Source organism: Pimephales promelas, chromosome 20 (assembly GCF_988280905.1).
Source record: "Pimephales promelas chromosome 20, fPimPro1.hap1.1, whole genome shotgun sequence".
NCBI lineage: Eukaryota > Metazoa > Chordata > Actinopteri > Cypriniformes > Leuciscidae > Pimephales > Pimephales promelas.
Window position 1 is genome coordinate 14,220,719 of NC_142788.1, and position 15,799 is coordinate 14,236,517.

General features: G+C 41.5%; 1 long non-coding RNA gene across 4 annotated transcripts; it reads right to left on the reverse strand.

Moving 5' to 3' along the window:
• Window positions 1-8,118: 8,118 nt before the first annotated feature.
• Window positions 8,119-9,869, reverse strand: LOC148970558 (uncharacterized). Of its 4 annotated transcripts, XR_016148218.1 has the most exons (4): window positions 9,285-9,853; window positions 9,096-9,193; window positions 8,830-9,004; window positions 8,119-8,692 (listed from the first exon to the last, which is right to left on the reverse strand). It is a non-coding gene; the product is annotated as an uncharacterized LOC148970558 (long non-coding RNA). The 4 variants fall into 4 exon arrangements; XR_016148217.1 differs by having other exon boundaries at window positions 8,830-9,193; window positions 9,285-9,856; XR_016148216.1 differs by having other exon boundaries at window positions 9,096-9,851.
• Between the last annotated feature and the right edge of the window lie 5,930 nt (window positions 9,870-15,799).

Sequence of the window (15,799 nt, forward strand, 5' to 3'; positions counted from 1 at the left end):
ATCTTCCCAAAACTCTGGATTCGGATAGAGGGCCATGAGACTTAGACCTGAGTGCAAAAATGGAGGCTCTAGCCCCTTCCAGAGCTGAGATATCGAAACTCAAAAATTGGGCCCGAAAAAAAAACGACAGTGGTACCCCTTAGGTTTTTTTTTTGGGGCGAAAAATTAAGTTTCTACAATCTTCCCAAAACTCTGGATTCTGATAGAGGGCCATGAGACTTAGACCTGAGTGCAAAAATGGAGGCTCTAGCCCCTTCCAGAGCTGAGATATCGAAACTCAAAAATTGGGCCTGAAAAAAAAACGACAGTGGTACCCCTTACGTTTTTTTTTTTGGGCGAAAAATTAAGTTTCTCCAATCTTCCCAAAACTCTGGATTCTGATAGAGGGCCATGAGACTTAGACCTGAGTGCAAAAATGGAGGCTCTAGCCCCTTCTAGAGCTGAGATATCGAAACTCAAAAATTGGGCCCGAAAAAAAAACGACAGTGGTACCCCTTACGTTTTTTTTTTTGGGGCAAAAAATTAAGTTTCTCCAATCTTCCCAAAACTCTGGATTCTGATAGAGGGCCATGAGACTTAGACCTGAGTGCAAAAATGGAGGCTCTAGCCCCTTCCAGAGCTGAGATATCGAAACTCAAAAATTGGGCCTGAAAAAAAAACGACAGTGGTACCCCTTACGTTTTTTTTTTTTGGGCGAAAAATTAAGTTTCTCCAATCTTCCCAAAACTCTGGATTCTGATAGAGGGCCATGAGACTTAGACCTGAGTGCAAAAATGGAGGCTCTAGCCCCTTCTAGAGCTGAGATATCGAAACTCAAAAATTGGGCCCGAAAAAAAAAACGACAGTGGTACCCCTTACGTTTTTTTTTTTTGGGGTGAAAAATTAAGTTTCTCCAATCTTCCCAAAACTCTGGATTCTGATAGAGGGCCATGAGACTTAGACCTGAGTGCAAAAATGGAGGCTCTAGCCCCTTCCAGAGCTGAGATATCGAAACTCAAAAATTGGGCCTGAAAAAAAAACGACAGTGGTACCCCTTACGTTTTTTTTTTTTGGGCGAAAAATTAAGTTTCTCCAATCTTCCCAAAACTCTGGATTCTGATAGAGGGCCATGAGACTTAGACCTGAGTGCAAAAATGGAGGCTCTAGCCCCTTCTAGAGCTGAGATATCGAAACTCAAAAATTGGGCCCGAAAAAAAAACGACAGTGGTACCCCTTACGTTTTTTTTTTTGGGCAAAAAATTAAGTTTCTCCAATCTTCCCAAAACTCTGGATTCTGATAGAGGGCCATGAGACTTAGACCTGAGTGCAAAAATGGAGGCTCTAGCCCCTTCCAGAGCTGAGATATCGAAACTCAAAAATTGGGCCTGAAAAAAAAACGACAGTGGTACCCCTTACGTTTTTTTTTTTGGGCGAAAAATTAAGTTTCTCCAATCTTCCCAAAACTCTGGATTCTGATAGAGGGCCATGAGACTTAGACCTGAGTGCAAAAATGGAGGCTCTAGCCCCTTCTAGAGCTGAGATATCGAAACTCAAAAATTGGGCCCGAAAAAAAAACGACAGTGGTACCCCTTACGTTTTTTTTTTTTGGGCGAAAAATTAAGTTTCTCCAATCTTCCCAAAACTCTGGATTCTGATAGAGGGCCATGAGACTTAGACCTGAGTGCAAAAATGGAGGCTCTAGCCCCTTCTAGAGCTGAGATATCGAAACTCAAAAATTGGGCCCGAAAAAAAAACGACAGTGGTACCCCTTACGTTTTTTTTTTGAGGCAAAAAATTAAGTTTCTCCAATCTTCCCAAAACTCTGGATTCTGATAGAGGGCCATGAGACTTAGACCTGAGTGCAAAAATGGAGGCTCTAGCCCCTTCCAGAGCTGAGATATCGAAACTCAAAAATTGGGCCTGAAAAAAAAACGACAGTGGTACCCCTTACGTTTTTTTTTTTGGGCGAAAAATTAAGTTTCTCCAATCTTCCCAAAACTCTGGATTCTGATAGAGGGCCATGAGACTTAGACCTGAGTGCAAAAATGGAGGCTCTAGCCCCTTCTAGAGCTGAGATATCGAAACTCAAAAATTGGGCCCGAAAAAAAAACGACAGTGGTACCCCTTACGTTTTTTTTTTTTGGGGTGAAAAATTAAGTTTCTCCAATCTTCCCAAAACTCTGGATTCTGATAGAGGGCCATGAGACTTAGACCTGAGTGCAAAAATGGAGGCTCTAGCCCCTTCCAGAGCTGAGATATCGAAACTCAAAATTTCGACCTGAAAAAAAAAACGACAGTGGTACCCCTTTCGTCTTTTTTTTTTTGGGCGAAAAAATAAGTTTCTCCAATCTTCTTGAAACTCTGGATTCTGATAGAGGGCCATAAGACTTAGACTTGAGTGCAAAAATGGAGGCTCTAGACCCTTCCAGAGCTGAGATATCGAAACTCAAAAATTGGGCCCGAAAAAAAAACGACAGTGGTACCCCTTACGTTTTTTTTTTTGGGCGAAAAATTAAGTTTCTCCAATCTTCCCAAAAGTCTGGATTCTGATAGAGGGCCATGAGACTTAGACCTGAGTGCAAAAATGGAGGCTCTAGCCCCTTCCAGAGCTGAGATATCGAAATTAAAAAATTGGGCCCGAAAAAAAAAACGACAGTGGTACCCCTTACGTTTTTTTTTTTTGGGCGAAAAATTAAGTTTCTCCAATCTTCCCAAAACTCTGGATTCTGATAGAGGGCCATGAGACTTAGACTTGAGTGCAAAAATGGAGGCTCTAGCCCCTTCCAGAGCTGAGATATCGAAACTCAAAAATTGGGCCCGAAAAAAAAACGACAGTGGTACCCCTTACGTTTTTTTTTTTGGGCGAAAAATTAAGTTTCTCCAATCTTCCCAAAACTCTGGATTCTGATAGAGGGCCATGAGACTTAGACCTGAGTGCAAAAATGGAGGCTCTAGCCCCTTCCAGAGCTGAGATATCGAAATTAAAAAATTGGGCCCGAAAAAAAAAACGACAGTGGTACCCCTTTACGTTTTTTTTTTGGGGGGGAAAAATTAAGTTTCTCCAATCTTCCCAAAACTCTGGATTCTGATAGAGGGCCATGAGACTTAGACCTGAGTGCAAAAATGGAGGCTCTAGCCCCTTCTAGAGCTGAGATATCGAAACTCAAAAATTGGGCCCGAAAAAAAAACGACAATGGTACCCCTTACGTTTTTTTTTTGGGGGGCGAAAAATTAAGTTTCTCCAATCTTCCCAAAACTCTGGATTCTGATAGAGGGCCATGAGACTTAGACCTGAGTGCAAAAATGGAGGCTCTAGCCCCTTCCAGAGCTGAGATATCGAAACTCAAAAATTGGGCCCGAAAAAAAAAACGACAGTGGTACCCCTTACGTTTTTTTTTTTTGGGCGAAAAATTAAGTTTCTCCAATCTTCCCAAAACTCTGGATTCGGATAGAGGGCCATGAGACTTAGACCTGAGTGCAAAAATGGAGGCTCTAGCCCCTTCCAGAGCTGAGATATCGAAACTCAAAAATTGGGCCCGAAAAAAAAACGACAGTGGTACCCCTTAGGTTTTTTTTTTGGGGCGAAAAATTAAGTTTCTACAATCTTCCCAAAACTCTGGATTCTGATAGAGGGCCATGAGACTTAGACCTGAGTGCAAAAATGGAGGCTCTAGCCCCTTCCAGAGCTGAGATATCGAAACTCAAAAATTGGGCCCGAAAAAAAAAACGACAGTGGTACCCCTTACGTTTTTTTTTTGGGCGAGAAATTAAGTTTCTCCAATCTTCCCAAAACTCTGGATTCTGATAGAGGGCCATGAGACTTAGACCTGAGTGCAAAAATGGAGGCTCTAGCCCCTTCCAGAGCTGAGATATCGAAACTCAAAAATTGGGCCCGAAAAAAAAAACGACAGTGGTACCCCTTACGTTTTTTTTTTTGGGCGAAAAATTAAGTTTCTCCAATCTTCCCAAAACTCTGGATTCTGATAGAGGGCCATGAGACTTAGACCTGAGTGCAAAAATGGAGGCTCTAGCCCCTTCCAGAGCTGAGATATCGAAACTCAAAAATTGGGCCTGAAAAAAAAACGACAGTGGTACCCCTTACGTTTTTTTTTTTGGGCGAAAAATTAAGTTTCTCCAATCTTCCCAAAACTCTGGATTCTGATAGAGGGCCATGAGACTTAGACCTGAGTGCAAAAATGGAGGCTCTAGCCCCTTCTAGAGCTGAGATATCGAAACTCAAAAATTGGGCCCGAAAAAAAAACGACAGTGGTACCCCTTACGTTTTTTTTTTTGGGCAAAAAATTAAGTTTCTCCAATCTTCCCAAAACTCTGGATTCTGATAGAGGGCCATGAGACTTAGACCTGAGTGCAAAAATGGAGGCTCTAGCCCCTTCCAGAGCTGAGATATCGAAACTCAAAAATTGGGCCTGAAAAAAAAACGACAGTGGTACCCCTTATGTTTTTTTTTTTGGGCGAAAAATTAAGTTTCTCCAATCTTCCCAAAACTCTGGATTCTGATAGAGGGCCATGAGACTTAGACCTGAGTGCAAAAATGGAGGCTCTAGCCCCTTCTAGAGCTGAGATATCGAAACTCAAAAATTGGGCCCGAAAAAAAAACGACAGTGGTACCCCTTACGTTTTTTTTTTTTGGGCGAAAAATTAAGTTTCTCCAATCTTCCCAAAACTCTGGATTCTGATAGAGGGCCATGAGACTTAGACCTGAGTGCAAAAATGGAGGCTCTAGCCCCTTCCAGAGCTGAGATATCGAAACTCAAAAATTGGGCCCGAAAAAAAAACGACAGTGGTACCCCTTACGTTTTTTTTTTTGGGCGAAAAATTAAGTTTCTCCAATCTTCCCAAAACTCTGGATTCTGATAGAGGGCCATGAGACTTAGACCTGAGTGCAAAAATGGAGGCTCTAGCCCCTTCCAGAGCTGAGATATCGAAATTAAAAAATTGGGCCCGAAAAAAAAAACGACAGTGGTACCCCTTTACGTTTTTTTTTTGGGGGGAAAAATTAAGTTTCTCCAATCTTCCCAAAACTCTGGATTCTGATAGAGGGCCATGAGACTTAGACCTGAGTGCAAAAATGGAGGCTCTAGCCCCTTCTAGAGCTGAGATATCGAAACTCAAAAATTGGGCCCGAAAAAAAAACGACAATGGTACCCCTTACGTTTTTTTTTTGGGGGGCGAAAAATTAAGTTTCTCCAATCTTCCCAAAACTCTGGATTCTGATAGAGGGCCATGAGACTTAGACCTGAGTGCAAAAATGGAGGCTCTAGCCCCTTCCAGAGCTGAGATATCGAAACTCAAAAATTGGGCCCGAAAAAAAAAACGACAGTGGTACCCCTTACGTTTTTTTTTTTTGGGCGAAAAATTAAGTTTCTCCAATCTTCCCAAAACTCTGGATTCGGATAGAGGGCCATGAGACTTAGACCTGAGTGCAAAAATGGAGGCTCTAGCCCCTTCCAGAGCTGAGATATCGAAACTCAAAAATTGGGCCCGAAAAAAAAACGACAGTGGTACCCCTTAGGTTTTTTTTTTGGGGCGAAAAATTAAGTTTCTACAATCTTCCCAAAACTCTGGATTCTGATAGAGGGCCATGAGACTTAGACCTGAGTGCAAAAATGGAGGCTCTAGCCCCTTCCAGAGCTGAGATATCGAAACTCAAAAATTGGGCCCGAAAAAAAAAACGACAGTGGTACCCCTTACGTTTTTTTTTTGGGCGAAAAATTAAGTTTCTCCAATCTTCCCAAAACTCTGGATTCTGATAGAGGGCCATGAGACTTAGACCTGAGTGCAAAAATGGAGGCTCTAGCCCCTTCCAGAGCTGAGATATCGAAACTCAAAAATTGGGCCCGAAAAAAAAAACGACAGTGGTACCCCTTACGTTTTTTTTTTTGGGCGAAAAATTAAGTTTCTCCAATCTTCCCAAAACTCTGGATTCTGATAGAGGGCCATGAGACTTAGACCTGAGTGCAAAAATGGAGGCTCTAGCCCCTTCCAGAGCTGAGATATCGAAACTCAAAAATTGGGCCTGAAAAAAAAACGACAGTGGTACCCCTTACGTTTTTTTTTTTGGGCGAAAAATTAAGTTTCTCCAATCTTCCCAAAACTCTGGATTCTGATAGAGGGCCATGAGACTTAGACCTGAGTGCAAAAATGGAGGCTCTAGCCCCTTCTAGAGCTGAGATATCGAAACTCAAAAATTGGGCCCGAAAAAAAAACGACAGTGGTACCCCTTACGTTTTTTTTTTTGGGCAAAAAATTAAGTTTCTCCAATCTTCCCAAAACTCTGGATTCTGATAGAGGGCCATGAGACTTAGACCTGAGTGCAAAAATGGAGGCTCTAGCCCCTTCCAGAGCTGAGATATCGAAACTCAAAAATTGGGCCTGAAAAAAAAACGACAGTGGTACCCCTTACGTTTTTTTTTTTGGGCGAAAAATTAAGTTTCTCCAATCTTCCCAAAACTCTGGATTCTGATAGAGGGCCATGAGACTTAGACCTGAGTGCAAAAATGGAGGCTCTAGCCCCTTCTAGAGCTGAGATATCGAAACTCAAAAATTGGGCCCGAAAAAAAAACGACAGTGGTACCCCTTACGTTTTTTTTTTGGGGTGAAAAATTAAGTTTCTCCAATCTTCCCAAAACTCTGGATTCTGATAGAGGGCCATGAGACTTAGACCTGAGTGCAAAAATGGAGGCTCTAGCCCCTTCCAGAGCTGAGATATCGAAACTCAAAAATTGGGCCTGAAAAAAAAACGACAGTGGTACCCCTTACGTTTTTTTTTTTGGGCGAAAAATTAAGTTTCTCCAATCTTCCCAAAACTCTGGATTCTGATAGAGGGCCATGAGACTTAGACCTGAGTGCAAAAATGGAGGCTCTAGCCCCTTCTAGAGCTGAGATATCGAAACTCAAAAATTGGGCCCGAAAAAAAAACGACAGTGGTACCCCTTACGTTTTTTTTTTTTGGGGTGAAAAATTAAGTTTCTCCAATCTTCCCAAAACTCTGGATTCTGATAGAGGGCCATGAGACTTAGACTTGAGTGCAAAAATGGAGGCTCTAGCCCCTTCCAGAGCTGAGATATCGAAACTCAAAAATTGGGCCCGAAAAAAAAACGACAGTGGTACCCCTTACGTTTTTTTTTTTTGGGCGAAAAATTAAGTTTCTCCAATCTTCCCAAAACTCTGGATTCTGATAGAGGGCCACGAGACTTAGACCTGAGTGCAAAAATGGAGGCTCTAGCCCCTTCCAGAGCTGAGATATCGAAACTCAAAAATTGGGCCCGAAAAAAAAAACGACAGTGGTACCCCTTACGTTTTTTTTTTTTTTTGGGCGAAAAATTAAGTTTCTCCAATCTTCCCAAAACTCTGGGTTTCTTCCAGAGCTGAGATATTGAGATCCCATGTAGCATTTATGCCATTATAAATATCTCAATATCTCAGCTCTGGAAAGGTCTAGAGTCTCCATTTTTGCACTCAGGTCTAAGTCTCATGGCCCTCTAGAATCCAGATTTAGGAGTAATGAAAACAAGGTGGAGGTCAACTCTCTTCCGGGCACTGGAAGTCAAACCTACCTTTGCACCTCAGATTATCGCTTCATGTGCATTCTTACACAATGTGTGCTTGGACAATGGGGACACACTGGATCCTGACGAAGATATTGCCAGGGACGATCTTGACCCCCATCCTCCCCATGAATCAATGGCATTCAACGAAGCCTCAGGGAATGCTGTACGAGATGCACTGGCTGCCCAAGTTTCCGGGGATGTGCAGGCCACATGAAGAGACATGTTGAACTGTTGATTTTCATGAGAATTGTATATATGTAATATATTTAAGAATTTCATTGTAGTTTAATATTGTTCTTCTATTGTTCTTCTACTGTCTTGCCCCAATTTATAAACCGTTGGCATTTTTGTATAAATGTTATTGTTACATTTTTTTTATTGCACTTTTTTTTAAAACAATAGCCTGAGAACTAAGAAAGGACGTTTTTAGGCATGTTCTAACCTTGGTAAAAATGTTTGTTCCTGGAGTGGGGTGTAGTGGGATTTCTACAATTGTTTGCAATAAATCTTTTAAAACACACTACATATGGTGACTATGCTTCATATTACTGTAAAATAAATACACATCTAGAAAAGAACCACATTTATTACTCAACAGCAGTAAATATTACAACATGTAAATATAGCAATAATACATATTCAAATATAAATTATATAAACTCTTATAACATTAATATATGAAATGAATCGGGCCTATGTAAACAATTGAACAGGTCATTTTAAAAACAATATTACATACTCAAATGTAAACTCTAAAAACAAATATATTTAATATGTAAACAGTTGTGCAATTGAACAGGTCATTTTTAGAACAATAATACATATTCAAATGTAAACCATATAAACTCTAAAAACAAATATATTTAATTAACATGTAAACAGTTGTGCAATTTAACAGGTAATTGTTTTCACATCTTATCAATCATTCTTTCAAAGAGGTCTCAAAACCGCTGTGTCGTCGCCTCACTCTCTTCATGGCGACTTTGCTCCTGAAAGGCCTCCTCGATCAGGAACTCCATAATAGGATTGGACCTCCTCCTAGATGTGATGGCACTCACTGCTGCTGGGGTACTGGTTATCGTTCTACTGGTTCCTGTGTAAGGTGTCCAGGATGACTCTGAGGTGGAGGGCTCCACAATACCCTAAAAAAAACAAGGCAAATGTTACTTTTTAGAAACTTTCAGCAAATATCTCCTCAAGAAATTTAAAAAGAAGGTTTACGAATCTGATGTTAGTGGAATTCATGAAAGTGCTGAATTACGTAAATGATTAGCCTCACCATGAGGATTGTCATGGGATCCTCTGCTTCTGGTTGGAATGATGCCACCACCACAGGGGGGGTCCATCGCAGGCCGGGTACCCAAAACCTCGTGCATGTCTCCATAGTACTGCCATGTAGCAACACTGACCTCACCCTGGTCTGTCCCTGAGCCAGTTTTTGGAGTCCTCAATTCCTGACACACACAAACACACACAGAAAAACGACCGGCTAGTTGATACATTCATTAGGCAATTGGAAATTAGTTTAAAATTTACATCATATACCTTGTATTTTTGTTTTAAATTCTCCCATTTTTTGGAAGCCTGCTGTTCTGCCACTTTTCCCTCAATGCCAATCTCACAATGTCCTTCATCAAACCCAACTGCTCAAACATTCAGTATTTTAAACACAACATAGAAATTAAATTTCAGAAAAACAGATGCAAGAATATGATTGAACGATGAATTACTCACTCCCATTGTTGTTTGGCCATTGTTTTGGACTTCATGAACTCTTTTTCATTATCAGCCCTGAAGTGGATGAGTTGACGAGTCTCTGATCTTCTGATACTGAGATCCCATGAGGCATTTATGCCATTATAAATATCTCAATATCTCAGCTCTGGAAGGGTCTAGAGCCTCCATTTTTGCACTCAGGTCAAAGTCACATGGCCCTCTATCAGAATCCAGAGTTTCGAGAAGATCAGAGCAACTCAAAATTTCGACCCCCCCCCAAAAAAATCGACAGTGGTACCCCTTTCGTCTTTTTTTTTTGGGCGAAAAAATAAGTTTCTCCAATCTTCTTGAAACTCTGGATTCTGATAGAGGGCCATAAGACTTAGACTTGAGTGCAAAAATGGAGGCTCTAGACCCTTCCAGAGCTGAGATATGGAAACTCAAAATTTCGACCCGAAAAAAAAAAACGACAGTGGTACCCCTTACGTTTTTTTTTTTTGGGCGAAAAATTACGTTTCTCCAATCTTCCCAAAACTCTGGATTCTGATAGAAGGCCATGAGACTTAGACCTGAGTGCAAAAATGGAGGCTCTAGCCCCTTCTAGAGCTGAGATATCGAAACTCAAAAATTGGGCCCGAAAAAAAAACGACAGTGGTACCCCTTACGTTTTTTTTTTTGGGGTGAAAAATTAAGTTTCTCCAATCTTCCCAAAACTCTGGATTCTGATAGAGGGCCATGAGACTTAGACCTGAGTGCAAAAATGGAGGCTCTAGCCCCTTCCAGAGCTGAGATATCGAAACTCAAAAATTGGGCCCGAAAAAAAACCGACAGTGGTACCCCTTACGTTTTTTTTTGGGGGCGAAAAATTAAGTTTCTTCAATCTTCCCAAAACTCTGGATTCTGATAGAGGGCCATGAGACTTAGACCTGAGTGCAAAAATGGAGGCTCTAGACCCTTCCAGAGCTGAGATATCGAAACTCAAAAATTGGGCCCGAAAAAAAAACGACAGTGGTACCCCTTACGTTTTTTTTTTTGGGCGAAAAATTAAGTTTCTCCAATCTTCCCAAAACTCTGGATTCTGATAGAGGGCCATGAGACTTAGACCTGAGTGCAAAAATGGAGGCTCTAGCCCCTTCCAGAGCTGAGATATCGAAACTCAAAAATTGGGCCCGAAAAAAAAAAACGACAGTGGTACCCCTTACGTGTTTTTTTTTGGGGGGCGAAAAATTAAGTTTCTCCAATCTTCCCAAAACTCTGGATTCTGATAGAGGGCCATGAGACTTAGACCTGAGTGCAAAAATGGAGGCTCTAGCCCCTTCCAGAGCTGAGATATCGAAACTCAAAAATTGGGCCCGAAAAAAAAACGACAATGGTACCCCTTACGTTTTTTTTTTGGGGGGCGAAAAATTAAGTTTCTCCAATCTTCCCAAAACTCTGGATTCTGATAGAGGGCCATGAGACTTAGACCTGAGTGCAAAAATGGAGGCTCTAGCCCCTTCCAGAGCTGAGATATCGAAACTCAAAAATTGGGCCCGAAAAAAAACCCGACAGTGGTACCCCTTACGTTTTTGTTTTTTTTTGGGCGAAAAATTAAGTTTCTCCAATCTTCCCAAAACTCTGGATTCTGATAGAGGGCCATGAGACTTAGACCTGAGTGCAAAAATGGAGGCTCTAGCCCCTTCTAGAGCTGAGATATCGAAACTCAAAAATTGGGCCCGAAAAAAAAACGACAGTGGTACCCCTTACGTTTTTTTTTTGGGGTGAAAAATTAAGTTTCTCCAATCTTCCCAAAACTCTGGATTCTGATAGAGGGCCATGAGACTTAGACCTGAGTGCAAAAATGGAGGCTCTAGCCCCTTCCAGAGCTGAGATATCGAAATTAAAAAATTGGGCCCGAAAAAAAAAACGACAGTGGTACCCCTTACGTTTTATTTTTTTGGGCGAAAAATTAAGTTTCTCCAATCTTCCCAAAACTCTGGATTCTGATAGAGGGCCATGAGACTTAGACCTGAGTGCAAAAATGGAGGCTCTAGCCCCTTCCAGAGCTGAGATATCGAAACTCAAAAATTGGGCCCGAAAAAAAACCGACAGTGATACCCCTTACGTTTTTTTTTGGGGGCGAAAAATTAAGTTTCTTTAATCTTCCCAAAACTCTGGATTCTGATAGAGGGCCATGAGACTTAGACCTGAGTGCAAAAATTGAGGCTCTAGCCCCTTCCAGAGCTGAGATATCTAAACTCAAAAATTGGGCCCGAAAAAAAAAAACGACAGTGGTACCCCTTACGTTTTTTTTTTTTGGGGCGAAAAATTAAGTTTCTCCAATCTTCCCAAAACTCTGGATTCTGATAGAGGGCCACGAGACTTAGACCTGAGTGCAAAAATGGAGGCTCTAGCCCCTTCCAGAGCTGAGATATCGAAACTCAAAAATTGGGCCCGAAAAAAAAACGACAGTGGTACCCCTTACGTTTTTTTTTTTGGGCGAAAAATTAAGTTTCTCCAATCTTCCCAAAACTCTGGATTCTGATAGAGGGCCATGAGACTTAGACCTGAGTGCAAAAATGGAGGCTCTAGCCCCTTCCAGAGCTGAGATATCGAAACTCAAAAATTGGGCCCGAAAAAAAAACGACAGTGGTACCCCTTACGTTTTTTTTTTTGGGGTGAAAAATTAAGTTTCTCCAATGTTCCCAAAACTCTGGATTCTGATAGAGGGCCATAAGACTTAGACTTGAGTGCAAAAATGGAGGCTCTAGACCCTTCCAGAGCTGAGATATTGAAACTCAAAAATTGGGCCCGAAAAAAAAACGACAGTGGTACCCCTTACGTGTTTTTTTTTGGGCGAAAAATTAAGTTTCTCCAATCTTCCCAAAACTCTGGATTCTGATAGAGGGCCATGAGACTTAGACCTGAGTGCAAAAATGGAGGCTCTAGCCCCTTCCAGAGCTGAGATATCGAAACTCAAAAATTGGGCCCGAAAAAAAAACGACAGTGGTACCCCTTACGTTTTTTTTTTTGGGCGAAAAATTAAGTTTCTCCAATCTTCCCAAAACTCTGGATTCTGATAGAGGGCCATGAGACTTAGACCTGAGTGCAAAAATGGAGGCTCTAGCCCCTTCCAGAGCTGAGATATCGAAACTCAAAAATTGGGCCCGAAAAAAAAACGACAATGGTACCCCTTACGTTTTTTTTTGGGGGGCGAAAAATTAAGTTTCTCCAATCTTCCCAAAACTCTGGATTCTGATAGAGGGCCATGAGACTTAGACCTGAGTGCAAAAATGGAGGCTCTAGCCCCTTCCAGAGCTGAGATATCGAAACTCAAAAATTGGGCCCAAAAAAAAACCCGACAGTGGTACCCCTTACGGTTTTTTTTTTGGGCGAAAAATTAAGTTTCTCCAATCTTCCCAAAACTCTGGATTCTGATAGAGGGCCATGAGACTTAGACCTGAGTGCAAAAATGGAGGCTCTAGCCCCTTCTAGAGCTGAGATATCGAAACTCAAAAACTGGGCCCGAAAAAAAAACGACAGTGGTACCCCTTACGTTTTTTTTTTTTGGGCGAAAAATTAAGTTTCTCCAATCTTCCCAAAACTCTGGATTCTGATAGAGGGCCATGAGACTTAGACCTGAGTGCAAAAATGGAGGCTCTAGCCCCTTCCAGAGATGAGATATCGAAACTCAAAAATTGGGCCCGAAAAAAAAACGACAGTGGTACCCCTTACGTTGTTTTTTTTGGGCGAAAAATTAAGTTTCTCCAATCTTCCCAAAACTCTGGATTCTGATAGAGGGCCATGAGACTTAGACCTGAGTCAAAAAATGGAGGCTCTAGCCCCTTCTAGAGCTGAGATATCGAAACTCAAAAATTGGGCCCGAAAAAAAAAACGACAGTGGTACCCCTTACGTTTTTTTTTTTTGGGGGTGAAAAATTAAGTTTCTCCAATCTTCCCAAAACTCTGGATTCTGATAGAGGGCCATGAGACTTAGACCTGAGTGCAAAAATGGAGGCTCTAGCCCCTTCCAGAGCTGAGATATCGAAACTCAAAATTTCGACCTGAAAAAAAAACGACAGTGGTACCCCTTTCGTCTTTTTTTTTTGGGCGAAAAAATAAGTTTCTCCAATCTTCTTGAAACTCTGGATTCTGATAGAGGGCCATAAGACTTAGACTTCAGTGCAAAAATGGAGGCTCTAGACCCTTCCAGAGCTGAGATATCGAAACTCAAAAATTGGGCCCGAAAAAAAAACGACAGTGGTACCCCTTACGTTTTTTTTTTTTGGGCGAAAAATTAAGTTTCTCCAATCTTCCCAAAACTCTGGATTCTGATAGAGGGCCATGAGACTTAGACCTGAGTGCAAAAATGGAGGCTCTAGCCCCTTCCAGAGCTGAGATATCGAAATTAAAAAATTGGGCCCGAAAAAAAAAAACGACAGTGGTACTCCTTACGTTTTTTTTTTTTTTGGGCGAAAAATTAAGTTTCTCCAATCTTCCCAAAACTCTGGATTCTGATAGAGGGCCATGAGACTTAGACCTGAGTGCAAAAATGGAGGCTCTAGACCCTTCCAGAGCTGAGATATCGAAATTAAAAAATTGGGCCCGAAAAAAAAAACGACAGTGGTACCCCTTACGTTTTTTTTTTTTGGGCGAAAAATTAAGTTTCTCCAATCTTCCCAAAACTCTGGATTCTGATAGAGGGCCATGAGACTTAGACCTGAGTGCAAAAATGGAGGCTCTAGCCCCTTCCAGAGCTGAGATATCGAAACTCAAAAATTGGGCCCGAAAAAAAAACGACAGTGGTACCCCTTAGGTTTTTTTTTTGGGGCGAAAAATTAAGTTTCTACAATCTTCCCAAAACTCTGGATTCTGATAGAGGGCCATGAGACTTAGACCTGAGTGCAAAAATGGAGGCTCTAGCCCCTTCCAGAGCTGAGATATCGAAACTCAAAAATTGGGCCTGAAAAAAAAAACGACAGTGGTACCCCTTACGTTTTTTTTTTTGGGCGAAAAATTAAGTTTCTCCAATCTTCCCAAAACTCTGGATTCTGATAGAGGGCCATGAGACTTAGACCTGAGTGCAAAAATGGAGGCTCTAGCCCCTTCCAGAGCTGAGATATCGAAACTCAAAAATTGGGCCCGAAAAAAAAACCGACAGTGGTACCCCTTACGGTTTTTTTTTTTGGGCGAAAAATTAAGTTTCTCCAATCTTCCCAAAACTCTGGATTCTGATAGAGGGCCATGAGACTTAGACCTGAGTGCAAAAATGGAGGCTCTAGCCCCTTCCAGAGCTGAGATATCGAAACTCAAAAATTGGGCCTGAAAAAAAAACGACAGTGGTACCCCTTACGTTTTTTTTTTGGGCGAAAAATTAAGTTTCTCCAATCTTCCCAAAACTCTGGATTCTGATAGAGGGCCATGAGACTTAGACCTGAGTGCAAAAATGGAGGCTCTAGCCCCTTCCAGAGCTGAGATATCGAAACTCAAAAATTGGGCCTGAAAAAAAAACGACAGTGGTACCCCTTACGTTTTTTTTTTTGGGCGAAAAATTAAGTTTCTCCAATCTTCCCAAAACTCTGGATTCTGATAGAGGGCCATGAGACTTAGACCTGAGTGCAAAAATGGAGGCTCTAGCCCCTTCTAGAGCTGAGATATCGAAACTCAAAAATTGGGCCCGAAAAAAAAACGACAGTGGTACCCCTTACGTTTTTTTTTTTTGGGGTGAAAAATTAAGTTTCTCCAATCACCCCAAAACTCTGGATTCTGATAGAGGGCCATGAGACTTAGACCTGAGTGCAAAAATGGAGGCTCTAGCCCCTTCCAGAGCTGAGATATCGAAACTCAAAATTTCGACCTGAAAAAAAAAACGACAGTGGTACCCCTTTCGTCTTTTTTTTTTTGGGCGAAAAAATAAGTTTCTCCAATCTTCTTGAAACTCTGGATTCTGATAGAGGGCCATAAGACTTAGACTTGAGTGCAAAAATGGAGGCTCTAGACCCTTCCAGAGCTGAGATATCGAAACTCAAAAATTGGGCCCGAAAAAAAAACGACAGTGGTACCCCTTACGTTTTTTTTTTTGGGCGAAAAATTAAGTTTCTCCAATCTTCCCAAAAGTCTGGATTCTGATAGAGGGCCATGAGACTTAGACCTGAGTGCAAAAATGGAGGCTCTAGCCCCTTCCAGAGCTGAGATATCGAAATTAAAAAATTGGGCCCGAAAAAAAAAACGACAGTGGTACCCCTTACGTTTTTTTTTTTTTGGGCGAAAAATTAAGTTTCTCCAATCTTCCCAAAACTCTGGATTCTGATAGAGGGCCATGAGACTTAGACTTGAGTGCAAAAATGGAGGCTCTAGCCCCTTCCAGAGCTGAGATATCGAAACTCAAAAATTGGGCCCGAAAAAAACGACAGTGGTACCCCTTACATTTTTTTTTTTGGGCGAAAAATTAAGTTTCTCCAATCTTCCCAAAACTCTGGATTCTGATAGAGGGCCATGAGACTTAGACCTGAGTGCAAAAATGGAGGCTCTAGCCCCTTCCAGAGCTGAGATAT